Source organism: Anser cygnoides, chromosome 15, assembly GCF_040182565.1.
Source record: "Anser cygnoides isolate HZ-2024a breed goose chromosome 15, Taihu_goose_T2T_genome, whole genome shotgun sequence".
Classification (NCBI taxonomy): domain Eukaryota; kingdom Metazoa; phylum Chordata; class Aves; order Anseriformes; family Anatidae; genus Anser; species Anser cygnoides.
Genome location: NC_089887.1, coordinates 2,059,391 through 2,078,240, shown reverse-complemented (window position 1 = coordinate 2,078,240; position 18,850 = coordinate 2,059,391). Strand labels below are relative to the sequence as shown.

Genomic DNA, 18,850 nt, shown 5'->3' with positions numbered 1-18,850 from the left:
TCGGAGTGGGCTTTCCTTCCACCACCTCTTACTGAGGGCTCTTTGGGGTGAGATGGGCAATGGGAGATGTCTGGTGGTGGACAGGTAATGGAAGGAGTGAAACCACTTTGAGTAACATTTATAAGCATAGGAAACTGTCGGCGTAATTAAACTCCCAGAGCAGTAACAGCTTGTAGTGCCAAAAGCCAATTCTGCTTGGTTTGACCATGGCACAACCTTTGGGTGCCGGCAAGGGCTGGGGACGGAGCTCCCCGGTTCTTGTTTTATTCCAGCGCTCCCAACAAAACAAGCTAATATCTACCTAGTGCCTGGAGCCATTTGGAATTAGATTAAAAGTTTTCATCGGCTCTTCTTAATAGAGCCAGATAAACCAGGCTAATAGTCATGTGTTGAGTTATTGAAGGGAAGTTCAGGTAATATGCAATCACCTTTAACCTTCAGCTTCCTAAGACCTCCTGCTTAGTGATTGTTTGTCTGTGGTGTAAACCATAGTCCAGTTCATAAATTATTATGTAGTTCCACTAACCTTAATGCAGTACAGGTTTCACGGTGTTTCATTTTGTAGTGTAAGCTAATTCCGGCTGTGCACACAATAAAGCTCGAACGTTGTTAGAATTAACCCTTTCCCTGACGACTACTGGTTTACCAGTAAGGGAATTACCGCTGCTGTTGCACTGGTCTGTATTTCTTGGGCATCATCCACGTTTAATTGTCGTTCCTAGAAATTCTGAAAAATGTCGTAAGAAAAACATAGCAGAAAGTTTTTATCAAAAATAATAGTAACTAAAAATGTCATCTTTAGAATTCATTGTTAATATCACTTTGATATTGATGTTAACAGTGAATGTTAGGTTGACATCAGTTTTACACCGGGAATATGTATTTTGGTAAAATGTCAAGTACAATATGGTCTGATATTTGGTCTGGTATTTTTATAATTGAATATGAGCCAATAGATGAAAATGCCCCACGCATGGTGCAGCATCCTGAGTAGTGACTATGGCAAGGAAGTAGCCCCAAAGGGCGTTCAGCTGCTGAGCGTCTCAGCCAGTCTGCCTTGCGGTCCGAAGCATCAGAAGGTGCAGCTGAGCCCTTCCTGAAACACGAGCATCTGAAGTCTGCCATCCGTGCATAGCTGTACACTTCTGTAATTTCAATAATTCCTCTCTAAATAAATTTTGTGCGTGTATTTCTACATGATATTAGCAGAGACACTCCAAATGCAAGGGGCCCAATTGCAACCTCGAAGTTGTTTCCCCGTGTTTTCAGGGGGAGGGAAGAGGTGGTTTCTTTTAATCCTGTTTTTGTGTTTTGCTTCATTCTTTTTATTTGTTTAGGCTTTTTTTTTTTTTTTGGTTACACTTTCCTCTAGTTTCCTTGATGCAGAGTTGCAGCCAGCCTGCGACAAACCCCCAGCCTCAGGGCCCTGCTGAAGCACACGGCACGGCGCAGGGCTGCTGCTGCCCTCTGCGGGAGCCCGCTCCCGGCTGCCTCCTGCTCCCGCTCCCACCAGCAGAACACCTTACCCCACCCAGCACACAGGCTTCTGCCACGCACCGTCACTGTGCCGTGGAACGATCCCACGGTTAGCCGTAACCCCTGTTGTGCGTGCAAACTGGTGGGAGCGGGGAGCCCGGGTTCTCCCCCGCAGCAGGGCATTTTCCCTGATGTACAAGTCCTGCCTTCCTTCTCCGCCTCGTGACACTTAGAAATATCGTAAGCTAATAGGTTCATATTGCTTTGATAATAATGCATTAATATAATAATGCATTAATATAATGGACTTAGAATTTAGTTATAAGTGGTGATTTTTTTCTTTGTTCTTCTGAACATCTATGGAAATTTCATTTGTACTCATGCAAATTTTTGTTCAGAGTTTTTCTGAATTACTTTCAATAATCCTTCCTCTTATTACTCAGATACTGTTCTTCACTTAAGTAGCAGATACGCTACCCTGCACTGAGGGCTGCCTGATAAACAGTATCAACATAGGCTAAGAAAATGTTGAAAACCTTCTAGAAGAGCAGGATGATGCTTGCAGGGGGTGGTGAGTAGCTGCAACAGGAGCTGGGATCACTGGCATTTTCGGGGGGTTTACACCCAGACTGCTCGACAGGCTTTCACAATCTGTACTCGGACGCTGTGATTTTTATTACAGAGAAGCCATGAGGGATGAAACTCAGATTGTACATTGGGTGTAGAACCTGGCGCTGGCAGGACAAAGCAGACCTTGGGCAGGAGCGGTGAGCAGAAGCGCTCGGTGCCCGCGGCCGCCGCTGCTGTGTGCCGAAGGCGGGCGGGCGGCGCGCTCCTTCCAAGCCGTCACCTTTCGCCTCCGTCTCCAGCAGCCCTGTACACTGGTGTTCTCGACGTTTCTTGTTTTTGGAAAAAGTTATTGCTTCGTTAGCTCTGCAGGACCTGGACTGCAGCCATGAGGTAGGAGATTTGCACCAGAGGAACTGGACGGCCATTGAGGCCCGTGTTGGCTCTGATCTCAGGCCAGCTGGCTCTGGGAAACCCTTTGCTTTTTTGGTCCTTGGTTCCCTTTCCTAGAACTGGATTTGATCCCCCATCCCGCTCTGCCGGGCCGGCTCACCTGTGAATCCCACCCCAACCTGACCTGGCCGCACACCCGGGACCAGCTCGCCTCCTCCGTGGGCTCCCCGTGCTCTGCCCCACTCACGGTGCCCCTCTGGCCTTATCCCACCCGACCACGTTGTTCAGGCCTTGCTCAGACCAACCGCGAGTCTCTTACGGCCTCTTCACCCCCTGCAGCCAGATGAAATTGCAGCACTGCTCCGGGGGAGGCGGCCCCCCAGCTGCCTGCTGCTCCTGCTGCCCTTCAGCCAGGTTCCCTGCCTGTCGCCTCCCCCTCCGCTTCCTCCAGGTTGCTCTCCATCACCCTCCTTGTGCTCGCCCGCTCCAGCCAGAAGGATCCTTGCTCTCCGGAGGTCCTTGGCTGTGGCTCGTGTTTCAGCAGTGTCTTCTGCAAGGGGGTTCTCAGACCGCCAGAGCCGCGGGCGCCCTCCTCCTGGCACCCAGCACTCGCAGCTGGCTGCGGGAGCTGTCCTGATGTCTCCTTCCTCAAACGGGCCACCCAAATGTTGCTGGCAAAACACTCAGGAGGCCCTCGCTGGAAGGTTTGCCTGCACTTCCAGTTGGGTTTCTGTCACCTCATTGCAAACACTGCGTGGTCCAGCATGTGTCTGGGCAGTTTTTCCTCCCTCTTTGAGCGGTGAGCAATAACAAACTTGCTGGTTAAAAGCAGGAATGAGTCTGCGCTGGTACATTTGTTCCTGCCGTCCACGTGGCTTCGAGGTGGTGAATGCCATTTCTTCATCCTTTTCCTGGCCAAGGGCTCAGCCCCAGATGTAGATGGCCATGTACAGTAGCATGGAGGTTCTGCTGGCTCTCCTGGGAGCTCTGGGGCCCCTCTTTTGTGACGCTGAGTGCCGTGGCAATTGCCATCGTGCACTGACACTTGGCTGTCGGGGAAGAGACTGCTGGGTTGAGTCTCGTCCACAGCAACCCGGAGTTAGAAGTTGTTTGTGATAATTCCAGGCAGCCAAGCCCACAGCCAAGGCTTTTGGTTGTTGACTTGTGTATTTCATTATCTCCCCTCCCAAAATTTTCTCTTCTGCTCTAGACGTGGCACGGTGACAAGCGAGGCAGCAAATAGCCATGGCTCTACTGAGGCAAATATGAGATTGTTGATTCAGAAAGTGCCAGGACGTTTCTCAACTCCATCCCGCCTTCCTAGCCTTTTCCATTTTGGTAGTGCAAATGGGCCATTTATCAGAGCAGCAAGTTTATTGGAAAAAGCTGAATTTTGAGGAGGAAATGCTGCTAGCAGCAAGCCGGCTGCAGCATACCCAGGGTCCCTGGTAGTGGCAGGGGTGGGTACCAGCAGGAGTTTCCAGGAACGTTAGCATCATAATACCAACAGCACATAAACTCACAGAATATGGTGATGTGCTCGTGTGACATTGCAAAAGTGGTACTGATGTGGTTGCAGAAGATGGGGCCGTGGTCTGTGTGGGTCCTCACCACGGGCTGGGTACAAAGCCCCTCCTATCCGCATAGCCACCCCGCACCTCCTTTAGAGCCGCCTGGATTTTTTTTTTCAGGAGTCCGTTTTCCTCCCAGGAGCAGCGGCCGATGTTAGTTTTTCCATCTCCACCGGGAACCACACTCGTTAAAGCCGTCGCGGGGCGGGCGGAGCGGAGGGATCCGGTTCCTTACAATAACACCGCGCGCCGCTCGCAGCGGGCACGGCGTTGGGGCGAGCAGAAAACATTGCCCCATTCAGGGCCGCCTTGGGCTGCGCTAGGCTCCCGGTCTCCTTGCTGCAAGCTGACACCTATTGGCACGCTCTGCACAAAGAGGTCCCTAATAATTCGGAATTCTCTTTAAATGCAACCAGAATAACAACACCGGCGTAATTTGCACATTCTTGCTAGCTTCTTTGTGACCTGTCTGGGGAGCCTGGGGAAGGAGTCCTTCAAGCACTGATTTACCCCTGCTCCTCTCCTTTCCTGGGCTTGTTTGTCTGTATTTATTAATTCATCCACGTCTTAAAATAATTTGGGATGATAGTTGCTCTTTGCTTTTCCCCTCAAAGCTTACAAGAAGAGGTCATTGATTTTTCTATAATTTTTTTTAGTGAGACTGTTGAGTGTCCGGGCACCCAAATTGTCTTGGAAATCAGGTAGTGAATAAATTCTTGTTCCTTTACAGGTGGGGCGATGCATTTCTAGAAGCTAAGACCGATGGGTCAGTGAGTGCCTGAGTTAACCCGCAAAGCACCGTGGCTGGGTATGTGCAGAAAGGGATGTTGCAGTGGACTAAAGGAGGACCAGCGTGGTACTCTCTTAGCTAAGGAGAAGTTTATGTATGTAGAACAGCTCTTACTTTGGTAGGGAACATCAGAAATAAATTTCTTGTGTGCCACATATTGAGAACTTCTGCTCGGGGATAAGACTATCGAGTCTTTTTATTATTTATTAAATGGAAAATTCTGGTTTATTTCTTTATTCACGTGGCATTGACTTTGAATAATCAACTTTTATAAGATCAACCACAGTACTGTTTACATGGAGAAACCGATTTGGTAGTTGTGATGCCTACGCTGGCAGCGAGGCGAGGAAGTAGGAAAAAAATGGTTGAGTACGGAGACATCATCACAGGGGCAGGGATGGAGAAAGCTCGGTAGCGTTCACATCCCAGGTCCATCTGCTGAAATACAGTGACAGATTGAAAAGCCTCGCTGGTACTAAAGTGGTTCCAGTTCTTCCTTTGTTTGTTTGTACCTGGTTCTGTGAGGAAGAGATTCTTAACAGTGGATACGGGTTTAAAAAGAAGCAACGTTTAGCAGTTCCTAACTAATTTTTCCCCTAAATATGGAAGGAAATTGTTGGCTAAGAAGAACTAAACCAGCACTTGCCATTAAAACATCTGAAGAGTTTTACTTCCTAGCTTACTTATTTGTAAATTTTACTTTAATTAGAGCATCGACTTGGAAATGTGTTAATCAATAATACATAGGTCCTCGCAACACTCTTCTTCTTGCGTTGCTGCATACTTTTAATGCACTGAGCTGCTTGTGTGGGCGAGAAGCTTACTTTTTAAATATTTTATGGAAGGCACAAAGTCTCAGAGGTGTTTTATGTGGCAAGCTAAAGATGTAATTTAATAACAACAAATAGTGGAGGGGTTATTCGGGGAAAGTTTGCCTCTGTGCAGAAATGCTGAAGAAAGTAATGGAAAATCCAAATTAACCTTTGTATGGCACACTGATTTCTGGTGCCCCCCAAAACGACAAGGCTGTGGGTTTATTTCATTTGACAGCACTTTTTATGGTAGAGTCTGATCCTAAAATCTTTGTTTTTCATGTCTGGCTTTCAGCAGCACGTGGGGTAACCGGTGTGGGACATCCTTCGCTGCTCCCGCAGCTCGCAGGAGAGGCTGCAGGGCACTGCAGGGCAGTGCAGGGCGTTCTGGGCATGACAGTACTGTACTGCACTTAAGTAGATAAATAGATAGGGACTTTTTTTTTTTTTCTTTTTTTTTTTGCTTTTTACAAAGCCTGTGTGCCAAAAGACTTGCTGAAAATTCAAATTTCAGCGGAAAAAAAAAAGAGGAAATCTTATGTTTTAGAAGTCTCTATGGAAAACTTGAAAATTGCTTTCCGCTCCCTCCAGCTCACCGTGAGCTTCTTGGCACTCAGCTAGAAAAGAAGGGGCAGGCTGCAAGATCTGGCTCTTCCTCTCCTCCGTTGGCGTGAGCCGATTCAGGGCTGGGTACCTGGGCGCACAGCAGCCACTCGGTTCGGGCTGTGCCTTCGTCTCCGTTTGGGCTGGAGGAGCTGCTAGTCGTGTGGCTCCATCCTGCACCGCCGTACTGCCTGGCTTGAGGTGCAGCTCCCGGTGCCGTCCTGTAACGTAGCTGCGCTCGCCAGGAGGAGGGATTATCAAGGAAATGTAAAATGATGCATAGCACAAGTGGCATGAAATGTCATTATGGGAGAGGCGGTGGAGAGGGGAGGACCGGGGAGCTCGCAGACCCGTCTCCTGTTCCGCCAATAGTGCTGCTAATAGATCGTCTTAGGCACGTCACTTTTTTGTGCTTCATTCCTCTGTTAGCTTATAAAGCATCTGTACGAGGCTTTCTGCTCTGGTCCATCGCTTCAGCATTCAGTGCGATCGGGTCCCAGACATGGGCAAACCGCTACACAAACAAAACCACCGTTTTCCGTGCGCAAACACACGTGGCACGACCAAACAGGACAGCTCTGAGCTCACTCTCACCTTCTTGTTTGCTCTTTCTTGGCAGTGGGATTCTCATGGCTGTGCTGTGATGTTGGGAGTAATCGTAAATTGTAGGCAGCGTTAGTGACAACGAGTGTGGCACGTTGCACGCTTGTGCGCAGTTCTGGGCAGCGGTGAGTGGCTTTGTATAACGGAGCTGCGTGGCTTCGCTCTGCATTGCAAATCAGGATTATTTAAATTCTTGGGTAGGCAGAGACGTGTGTGGGGGTGGCCTCATCTCAGCGTTGCTCTTTTGCTCTGGATTTCTTGCGGACAGTTGCGTTAGCTTTATTTTGTCCTTGATTTAAGTACAGCTGGAAAGGCAGCTCAGACTGTATTTAATAACTAGTCCTTCAACACAGAGAGGTGCAGAAAGTAATTTGTCCCCCTGCCAAGCACCAGAAAGAATGGGCATTTTGTTCTTCGCTTCACGGTGATTTTACCTGGGTGTATTATGGAAAGAGAGAGAGACTTGTGCTACTGTTACTCTGCACGCTGTGTTGATTTATTGAAATTGGACCCTGCAAGTGTAAGTCGCGAGGTACGTTATGACATGGAATTTCTAGGAGAAATATACAATTGGTCTGGTTATTATTTTTTCCCTCCGCCGTTCACTTGGGCATGTTTCCAGCTTTTGCACTAAGGAACAAGATTTTAAATTAGTGTTGAATTTTAACACAGTGCAGCTTTGCCATCGTGTTCCCGGCGTTTTATTATAAAGCATCTGAGCTTGCATTCTTGTTTCATCTGCGAAGCTTTTCGGTGTGTGCGGCTCAGCAAAGTCTCAGCTCTCTTCTGCAGTGTCTAAAGCAAGCCTTGCTCACCTGCTCCAAGACGGACAGTTTCCATCTCATTTTTAGAAGAGCGAATTCAGAAGAAACTGTGGGCAGTGACATTGTCCCACCCTCTGGCATTGTCTTCCTAGGCTGAAAGTGTGACTTCAGCTTCATCACCCCCTTTCTTCGTATGCCTGCGTGAGCTGCAGATGCCTTTGCAGGTGTGTGCACTTTCAGGTAACCCAGCATCCTCGTACGGGAGATCTTGTCCCAGACATTCAGGGGACTTGCCAGTGGCCACCCTGGAACACCTCAAAATCCAGCAAAACACTAAAAAGCACGTGTTTTAGGACTTTTGTTCATACTGAGCTGGGAGGGAGCTTGGCAGTTGCCTGGCCCAGCCCCTGCTCACACAGGGCGTTAGCAGGCTTGGGAAAAGCTGGAGAACTTGCTCTGATTTGGGAAATTCTTATGTCATTGTTGCAAAAGCTCGGCATGCTGGCATTGCAGAAAATGCTTTTGACCATTTTACTCACAAGATTAATGGCAAAATGGAATAAATTTGTTGGGATATCACAGCACTTTATCTCAGGTTTAAGTGAAAGCACATGGGGAAGACAGGAGGAGCTTTGCTGGGTGTTTTGTAGGGCTTCGTTTTCATTTATTTGCTCATATTTCTATATAATTCTCCATCCGCTTCCAGAAGCTGATAGAGGCATTACAAATGCAGTGGTCTGAAAATGTAAGGATTAGCAGTGGCGCGTTCATTACAGGAAGGAGGAACGAGGAGGGTGCCAGCCCCGGGTCTGGCCAAGGCAGCCTCGGGCAGGCGTTCGTTCCTGCTCGGCGCGAGGGTGAGCGCCCTTTGGCGCGTGGAGCTGCTGGAGGAGGGTCCCACTCGCACACTGCGGCCACGTATGTAATAAAACATGGGAGACTTTCAGCTCCACTTGGTGAATTATGTTCTCACCTCTTTGTCTTTCTATTAAGATCATCGCTTTTAAAATAATAAACGTTGTAGGTGGAGGAACGGGCCTGGGGTGGCTGAGCGCTCGCCTACGTGTGGCAGCCAGATGTGCGCTGGCACTGGCAGCGCCTGGAGGAGGCGAAGCCCTCTAATATCTCGGCATGGCCTAATAAAGTGTGCAGCGTGTTGGTTATGGAAAAATTGACGCAGATGAGAAAACCACAGGGAAGGAGTTGTTTGGAGACATGGCGCTGTGTTATCCATTTCTACGATCTGTAAGAAGAGTAAATTCCCTGATAGCAACTCTGGTCAGTTTGTTTCATCTTGATCTGTTCTGAAATATACATTTAAAAAATTCTTCTGTTAATATTGCTAGCATTCATATGTTTGTTCATATTTAATGATTTTTAGAGCGAGAAATTCAGGTTGAGTATTTTGAACTGGCATATTCAGGCTTATTTCATATCTCCTTGTTAGATATATGGGTCTTCTTCAGTTTTGAGTTATTGACTGGGCAGGCTTCAACGCTCCGATCTCACTTACTACTCAGCAAACCTGGTGGGGTTACATTGTGAACAAGACTTGAATCTGTTCCATTAACAAATTCTCGACAAATGAACTTGGGATTTGAGCATTGCGGTGCTTAGAAATGTTGTGGATTTCCACTGCGCTTCACCATTAGCGTGTTTCTGTTAATTACTGTCCTGCACAGTTATTAATGATATTTGTGATCGTTACGGTAAAGCACTTCAACAGGGTGATGTTTCTCCATGGGAAGCATATTTACCTCTTGACACGTGCAGAAGTCCAGCAAAACACTTCAGCACGTGCTTAATTTTAGACCCCCAAGGCTCGTTTGCCACCAGCTGCGGATTTGCATGGTGACGTGAGCCCAGGAAAAGGCAGCATTGAGGTGGTACGAGGTGAATTTAGGGGATTTAGGGGAAGCACATCGGGCAGAGAGCTGGGGCTGCTGGGGGAATGAGACCGCGGCCACTGGGCACAGGTCCTCTGCCATCCCCATTTTCCTCTCGTGCAGTTTGATCAACGGGAAAAATCTGTCTTCCCTCTCCGGTGAAAGATCAGCTCCCAAGTAATGATGTCCAGCTGTACTGACAAAATGTGATTGCTCATCAGTTTGGCTGATGACTTAATCTGGGGCTGATTAGCATCTTGGAGACAGTCCAGACGATCAAAAATGATGCATAATTTTGCTGCGGGCCACAGTTTATTTAATTTTATTTGAGCATCCTCCCGGCTTGCGCACAGGCACGGGCGGGGAAGGGGCTCGGCGGTGCAGGAACCTCGGCTGGTGCCGCTCCACGGGGCTCAGCTCCGGGAGGCCAGGTGCCCTGGTGTCCTCCTGTCTTCGGAAGAGGCCGGAGTGATGGTGGTGGCTTTGTGGCACTGGTTTCTGGGTGCAGGGGACAGGCTGGGGCTTTGCTGTTTTACCGGGCTGAGCATCCCATGCTCTCCGCGGGGCATCGCTCCCAGCAGGTCTGTGCCATTGGGGTAAAGATAACCCATAAAGGTGACAAAAACCCTCCCCTTTCCCCCAGAAAAACGCTGCATCCTTCAGCATCCAGATACGTTTTCCATTCCTCCTTGCAGCCTTGGACTCGTCAAAACTTCTTTGCTGCCAGCTGCCAGCGAGGGCTTTCGGTGCCAGAGGGGGGGACCCAACTTCTGGGGCTGGGCTGGGACAGGGCTGCGGAGGCAGCCGGGCAGAGCCTGGCAAGGGTTAAAGCCCGAGCAGGGCCGCTGGAAGGGTTCAGTTGTTTTACATTAGGACGGGGCGGCCCTGGCTGCCTGACGTGCTCTGGGACCCGGGGGCCGAGTCCCCAGTGTTAAATCTGCGTAACCGATGCCGTACAACTGGCACCAGCCTTGACCACAAGTGGCCGTTAAAATAAACATCCCCGGGCTTAACTGACAGGCAGACTCAAGGAGAAACAGGCCTGCATGACGGGGAATATTAAATACCCCGCGAGAACCTAACTTCATCAGACAAACGCTCCCCCCGCCCCGCGGCCTCAATGCGCGCGCTGTTCGGGCCCGGCGTGCGTCGCTCCCGGGGGGCTCGAGGCCGGTGCTGGCGGCGGGGAATAAACGGGAGCCGCAGTGGGAGGGGGTGGCCGTGCTAAAAGCATGGAGCTGGAGGGAGGATGCCCCAAAAAGCAGCCCCTTGGGTAGCCGGGAGCTCGCCCGGGTCCTTGTCAGAGCACGGGGTCGTGGCCCGTCGAAGCACAGCCCCGTGGCTGCCGTCCTGCCCCTACATGGGCTCTGGGACGTCCGTTGTCGTTAGGAAAGGAGGTAAAAGGCTTTATTAGAAATGAGCCGTTTGGCTTGGGACCACATTCTTATTTATAACGATGACTTGTAAGCCCTCCAATGCAGGACAAGTGTGAGGGCATTATTACGTCCGTGGGGATAGCGGAGTGACACGTTTATTGGGTGGAATTTATTCGTCTATGGAATTTTATTATTATTATTTTTTTTTTTTAGAAAAGCCTAGAAACAAGCTGCACTTACAAAACAAGCGAGGCAATTACCCAAGTGCAAAGCTTCGCAGGGCTCAAGGCAGAAGGATTTGAGCGCTGAGCCACGCGGGCGGTGCTGGCGGGAGGGCCGGGGGCGCTGGGCGCGCTGCGCTCCCCGCCAGCGAGCGGCTCCGGCACGGGCTGCTCAAAGGCTGCTCCGCTCCTGTGCCGGAAGGTAAACCTCCAGAGCTGTTAACAATGCGCTGTAGAACTTTCCATTCCTAAATTGTGCTTAAAAATACGGGTGATTATTATTTTTACCCAAGGAAGGCCTTGAGCAGGATGAGGGTGTTTGTTACAAGCACGCTTTTATGTCCCAATGCCCGAAGATGTCTGTTCCCTGCCTCTTGCAGATTTTAAGATTTAAGTTTTCTATCAATTTCACAATGTGTGTGCATCACTTCCTGGCAAATGGGCACGCCTTTGCAAGAAGTCTCTATTTTAACCCTTGAAATAGTCAGAATTGTTTCCAGAGAAGATGCTCTGCTTAATGACCACAGAGGTGCGGCTCATTGCCGGGAGAGCAGAGCTGGCGGCAGGACTCACCCAACTCTTTCAGGAGCTTGTACACCAGCTCCTTGTGGCAAAGGGTTTTCCTTGTAAATTGTTTTATTTGTCCTAAACTCTTTCAATCTACAGCCTTCGTTACTAGGGAGAGACCTTAAAACAGAGGTAGCTTTGCTGAGCCTTTGGCTGCATCTTGGGACCAGCTTCTTGTTTCTCCTGTCTCGCTGTAAACCTAGGGAAGAGTTGCTGATGCAGAAGGTGACACGTTCTGGTTTCCAGACTCGTGCTTTGGCAGATTTTGTTTTTCTTTTCTTCCCTAGGAAACAAAGGGATTATTTTCATTCCTTGGCCTGTTTGCAGTGTATCCAAGAGCTGTACTACTTTAGCTCTACAGAAATAGTTAAGTTTTTAAAATACCGTGGACTGGAATGGGCAGAGTTATCCTGGTGTTTATGCTAATGTAGTTTCTAGAGGAAAATGGGAATACACTATACCACATGTTACTTTATCAACTTGGATTGAAGTGGCATATTCATTTTGGGTTAAAAAAAAAAAAAGGATACTAAATTTTCAGTTTAAGCTTGCAAGGTCTGTCAATAAATTGGAAAAAAAAGTGGCTGAGTTGTTGGGCATTACTGCTGAAAAATGGGATTGCAGAACACACAAAACAAGATGAGAACATGTATTAGAAATCTCTGTTTCAATATCTAAAGGAACAGGGTGAAGTCTTCAGGAGCAGAGATGTCTTCTGTCTGCAGAGGGATGTACTTGGGTGTACTTTTCAATACAGAACAGGAGAGTGGTTCCGTACCTGGGCTTTCTCAAGTCTCAGGGACTTATATTTTCAATTTTGCTCTTCGTGCTAAATGCTAAAGAAATAAGAATTTATTAATCTAGTTTCTTGCTTGCCTTTTGGGTGTCTGCTGATACAATGACGAATGAGAGCACAGAGAAGCAGACTTTGCTGATGTTACTGCAAGAAATCCCACACCAGGGTTATTCAAAGGCTTTGTGGTGGGACTGCTAGGCAAAACGTATATTTCCTTAATGATAGCCATGCTTTTTTGTATACTTCTAATGGAGTGAAGGATCAGTTTCTTTTTTTTTTTTTTTAATTTGGAAGCACTCTTTTCAGTTACATTATTTGCATTACAGGAAGACATTGCAGCTCTTTGTACATGAGGATGGGAGCCGACCATCTTCACCCTTTCCAACCTTGCAAAATCATCTGAGCAGTGTGATTGCCAGTCACTGCACAAAGGGGTTAGGTCTTCAACCCAAGTCCCTAAAGGGGACATTCAGTCTGCTTTTTATATGAAATCTCTTGGGAGTATTTTTTGTTTCATTTTAATGTGAAAGTTAGATTTTACATAATTTTCCTCTTTTCTGACATGGCTTTTAGTCCTTTCACTAATGCCCAGGTGACTCGTAGAGCTAACCGGCACAAGGGCACCTTTTACTCAGCCCCTTTCACTGCTGGGATATTTCATTTATAATAGCGACTGCTCAAACCAGGTGGTTGGTTTAAATGCCCTTGCTTGAAGCAGATGATGTTCAGCGCTCTCACTCTCTCTGGTGTAGTTGGAAAGTTAAACTAGACAGCTTGTGACTCTGAGTTTCCCCTCCTTCCCCTTGAGTTTGATTTGGCGTGGAGCGACGTGGTGTTCCAGTTCGGAGAATTCAAATGACCATCCAGGTAGCGAGTTGCTAATGGCACAATTTACCCTTTGTGAACACATTTTATGAAAGATCCCACTGTTTGTGTCTAGTTGTAACTCTCCTGCATGAAGAAAAAAAAAAAAAAACCAACCCTGTAAACGTCCAGGCCGCCAAACTGCCTAATCTAAACACAGGCACGAGCCGTGGGCTTTGCTGGCATTCACCGCCCTCTGATTTTGCCCATGTGTTCCTTGGCCTGGTGCTGAACGCCATATTTACGAGCACGCACAAAAAATAAAGCCCTCTGAAGGAGATACGATTCTGGTTTTAGCACTGGACTTTCGAAAAGGAAAAAAAAAAAGTGAAGTAATGAAGGCCTTCGGGAAAGCAGCCGCAGTCCAGCACTGCGCATGGGAGTGGTGAATGGTAGGTTAATTCCAAGTTTCTGGGCTCTCATGAGCAGGCATAGCATTGGAAAGATGTTCTTCCACCCTCTCTAAAGCAGCAGATTTGTCCTTCAAAGCACATCCCCTATGAGAGAGAACGGACCGCTCTGTACAGCAAGGGTCTCGAGTGTGGATGGAAAATGGGCACTGGCTGGCTTGGCAACACCTTGCAGTGTGGGGCTGCCGCGCACAGAGAAGCAGATCACTCGGAGCTGAGAGCCCTTGAAAAACGTCCAGGCTGGAGCCTGGACACCCACAGAAATGGCTGCCTTTCCAGAAGGGTTGGACCTGGCATTTCCTCCACAGCCGGCGGCTTTGGAGGGCTCGAGAACCGCCAGCCTCCGCGGCGCTGGCGTCCTGCGGACGGAGCCTCCGTGGGGTGACGGCCTCCTCTGAGCCCTGCGCGCTCAGAAAGCGAGACTGCAAGTCGTGCCTGCCTTCGTGTTCGAGCAGGAGGCTGTCCCCCTTCTTCGGGACCATCCCTCCTCTGCAGCCAGCCGAGAGCCAGGGCTGCTGCTGCTGTTGGGGGGCACAGAGGCTCTCCCGGAGCAGTCTGCGAGCACGAGGATGCGACTGCAGCAGCACTGGGGCAGCTGTGTGCAAAGAGGTGTTTTCGCACCCTAGCTGACATCTCAAGAAAGCCCTTTGCAAGTGAGCTGCAGAAGGCTGTTGGGCAACAGACAGGAGCCCTGTGGTGGCTCTTGGTTTGTGCATCCTTGTCCCTGTTACCCTGATAGGCAGGGGTCAAGCTCTTCCATTTCCTGCGGCAGGCAGCATCGCGGTGTCCAAAGCTCATTGCTCGTCTGCTGCATCCAGGGGCTACAGCAAACCAGGGAATAATTGGGATTGTAAGCACTGAGCTCAGCAAAGCATCTCTGCTGACAGCAGCGCTGGCTCTGTGCTGTCTTGCTGTGCTGTGCTGACCGAGTAGCCTTTCACTTGCAAAGTGTTTTAAAAACACATTAATTTGATATCATTCCATGGCTGTGTTATCAACTAGAGAGTGCCAGGAACTGTTTGCTTAAAGGGTCAGAAAATCCCAGTTCACTGAAAAATCTCGCAGCGCAATGTTTTTGTAAAGCTTTGCTGAGCACATTACTCAAGTCCGGATGGAACTGGACAGAAATGCAGTCTCTAGACACGTTATAGCCCAGGGGTGAAGGCCTGACATGGGATAAGGGAAGCCCATCCCAGCTTGTAGGCCTTCTTGGGGGAATTTGTCTGTATCACTTGCATCCTTGATGTACACTGGGCTATTCGTCTGTGCCAGTGATGTGGCTCTTTGATTCTGGGGATCTTCAAGGTGCCAAAGATCTCACGGAAATGGGTTGAGGGGCCTACAAGGTCCTATTTGGTCCCAGCTAGAGTTATCAGCATGGAAGGTGCTGGTCTCTAGCATGGCCCACGCTCTTCAGGATGAAGTATTGGCATCCTTTCCTTTGAAACATTTTATTCTCAGGCAGAAGAAGGAGCTGCATGAGCCTTAATGCTGGAAATGTTAACCACCGTCTTCCTCTCTACTGGATGGTGGAGCCTTGGGTCTCACAGTGATGATAAATGCTCAATTTGGTGTCCCAGCTCCCCGCTTTGTCTCCTTTTGGCTGTTTATCCTTGGGACGTGGCAGGACACAACGCATTTGAGAGACCATGGGACAGAATAGGTGCTGCCCCTCACCTGATTTACCAGGGGTAGCCGGTGGGAGCTGGCAAATTCACCGGCACGCTCATGACCAAAGCGATCCTCTGTCCTACAGGAGAAAAGACCAAACGAACCCCAAAGTAACGTACACTAAAAGAAAATGTAAAATGGCAGAGGCCACATGAACTAAGCAGAGGTATTTTCTAGCTGTCTAGTCTAACGTTTGGTATCATTTTTCTCTAGGATTACAGGGGCTTTCACCTCATAAATTTGTGCCTGTTTGAGGTCGTTAATCTTTCTTTACATGTTGCCTTGCAATTTTAGAGCTTTGCCACCATCTGGGATCACATTTTAAATGGAGTTTCCACTCAGTACGTTCCTTTTCGTGAAATTATTTATATATACAGAAATATATAATAAATATATCAGGCCTGGGTTGTTTTTAAACATTTTCAGTGCTTTCGCAAGGGCTTACCTTGTGTGGAAAAACTTGTCTTCTCTAATAGAGAGCCATAACAGTGACCAATTAAAGGATCACATTTGCAATATGCTCTTAAATGGCAATTTAAAATATAGGTGAGCGACCCGCCTCGTGATCCGTGGGGAACGTGAGCTCTGTCAGAAAGCCTCGGGCCGGGAGCGCGCCGCAGGGTCGGGCAGTCCTGGAGCAGGAGACGCGCCAGGGAAGCCCCATCCGCAGCGGTTCCCTGGGGAAAACGGGGTTTTGGGAAGAGACTGGGACTTGGGGAGGGGCAGCCCCCTGCCTCAGCCCCCTTCACACTGGGATGGGAGCTTCTCGATAAGCTTTCATTGCCCTCAGCTGCTGTTTCCTGCAGATGTGCCCTCCGGTCCGCTTCCCAAACCTGGTGTGACCCAGCTCTGGTGCTGTTCCTAAACTGGGTTTTCCCTCAACGGGGGCATGGGGGAGGCAGTGATGACCCACAGTTGGTAGCACCAGCTTCTTCTGGCCCCCACCAGAGCCGAGATGTCTGTTCCAGCCCCGCTAATTATTTTAAAGGGATTTTGAACAAATAAATAGCCTGAGCAGTTCAGCAGTTCCTTGTGTAATTTTAGCTCCGGACCCCTCCAAGAATGTACAGAATAAATAGGTGAATCTGTAATACATCCACAATTAACTCTATATACAGCAAGCAGCTCGGAGGCACGCTATGTCAGAGCAGTGTCAATAAACAGGTATGCTGTGGGCCGTGGAAATGTGGTCTTTATTATTGGAGGAGGATAGCTCTGACCAGGAGGTAGGGTGCAGTCTGGAAAAGCAAACAGTGCTGCTATAGATCCTTCTGCCCCCGCCCAGCTTGGTGGAATTCAAAATCTGTCATTTACGTGTACCCCTGGTAAAATACAGCCCTCTGAGCCAGCCTGCTCCTCGCTCGTGCTGCTGTAGATCGGGGCTGACTCATGATGAGCAAAGCTTGGCTTTGTAGCTAAATGTCACAGATGTGGCAGGAAGGTTTCACCTACGCTGGTGACTTTGCAAGTGCAACTTTGTGAACACAACAAAATTCCTCGGGATATTTTATAACGCAGAGGCATGAAATTGCACAGCAGAATTTTCTCCCAAGACCCTTTCCCCCCCCGGCATCTGTAGCCACATGTGCAGCCATCGTTCCCCAAGAAACCCAACGCCCAGACGTGAATCATTTCTCTGATTTTTCATGCTTTTAACTTTTCATTGCTGAGGCTTCGCTCAGCCGGGAGAAGCAGGGACCTGTTTCAGCTTTGAAAAACCTTAGACAGAGGGAAGGCTGGGGAAAGGAGTTAAAAATGAAACAGCAGATTTATATATATAAAAAGTAAAAATATATGTTCTACATCTGAAGTTTATTTAGGTCCTTTGGGAGAGTGGCGCGGCACTACGTCTCTACTAAATTGCCAACATTTTATGGTCGTGCTGGCACCGAGTCAAACACACATCTCCTTGGCTTGGGTTGCTGTCTTGAAGCAGGCAGATTCCAGTATGTTTTTCTATGAACTGAATATTTCTATTGACTGGACATGGGTAGCTCTGCCCAGCAAGAACATGTAGGTAACTTTTCTTTTTAATAGATCTATCGAGATTTAATTATTTTGATGTTGTGTTACTGAAGAGCCGACCCCTTGCAACCCACCCAGACATCAGATGTCTGTGTTTTAAGAGAGATACAACTTTTTAATTTTTTCTTGAGATTTCATTTTGATTAGAAATATATTAATAATTGGAAGGTTTCAAAGGAACTATTTTTAACCGATTAGCTGTAGTGTATTCAAGGATGTTAGTAGCATGCACAAGGAGACCTGTGTACATGCGTGTATAAAATACACACAGCACAAGTTACAGCTGGGACTTGCACAAGAGGCCGAGCAGTTTGCCGCTCAATTTCCTTTCTACGCCCGTGCCTACATGTGTATCTTTGTGCGAAATCGCTGTTGTTCATCAATCAAGTTGGCCGCGCACGCAGCGCGCCCACCACAAAGCCTCGCGGGCCAGGAGGCCGCAGCTCTCTGTGATCTCCCCGTTTCACGCCGAGGTGGCTGCTCACCGTGCATCGCGAGAGCCGCCCCGGCCTCGCTGCAGACACGCGTCTTCCCACACTTAGCAGCAGCTGTGAGGGACCCAGTTTATCTCCCTCCTGCTCGCTGCCTTCTGCTCTTCTGCACGGGCCTGGGAAGCCATTTTCTGCTCGGGTTTTGGAAAGCGGAGCTTTGATCTGCAGATGCGTAAGGAGGAAGGGTCAAGATCTGAAGCAGAATGGACTGGCAGAGAAACAGCCTGTTGGATCATGTTGATCAGATTACACTCCGCAATGGAGAATCCTTTTTCTTTTTCTGGTCCAAAGTACGAGAGAACTGAGAGCTTCTCTTTGAAGCCGAGAAGATGAGTTCATGCCTCAGTGCTTAGGGAAGCTGGAGAACTGTGCTTTACAGTTCATCTGTACCTTCCCCAAACCTTCAGGAAAACGTTTAATAATACTTCTCAGCCTGGCTTTCCAGGGTACTGCTCTTCTTCACGCCTTTCTCTTTGCGCCAAAGACTTCCTCTCTTTTGATCGTCCGAGCCCCTGGTGCCTGCACACCGTTAGTTAAGTGTCTGCTGCGCCAAGCCAGCCCCGGTTCTTTGGACGGAGTAGTTGCATGTACTCACCATTTATTCACGTTTGCTGTTGTTCAATTTCCTTCTCTTTTTCAAGACTTTTTCTGCAGTTACGTGCACTCACATTTGAGTATTTTGTTTAAGTAGGTGCTTTTCAGTGCAAACAAATAATAGTCTCTAGAGTGTGTAAGATATTTATGGCTGGCTTTGTTTTTCACAGAGCCAGATTTCTGCAATAGGCGCCCAGGGTGATATTTTGAAAGGCTGTCCGCAGTGTTGTTTTAATATTAATGCCAAGTATAATTCGGGTTATCTGAACCAGTAGATAATCTGATTTTACTTTATACAAACAGGTAGAATAATGGATGTTTTGTTCACCTTTTTGAAACAGATTCATTCATAACTCGCCACTAGTTCTTG

General features: G+C 48.4%; 1 protein-coding gene and 1 long non-coding RNA gene across 3 annotated transcripts in view; both read left to right on the top strand.

The window, feature by feature from the left end:
- The window catches only part of LMF1 (lipase maturation factor 1), a 193,574-nt gene that overhangs the window by 110,425 nt on the left and 64,299 nt on the right, over nucleotides 1-18,850 (top strand). The window lies entirely within an intron of this gene.
- LOC136786445 (uncharacterized) lies at nucleotides 6,012-16,900 on the top strand. Its single transcript, XR_010825129.1, has 2 exons — nucleotides 6,012-10,862; nucleotides 11,055-16,900. It is a non-coding gene; the product is annotated as an uncharacterized lncRNA (long non-coding RNA).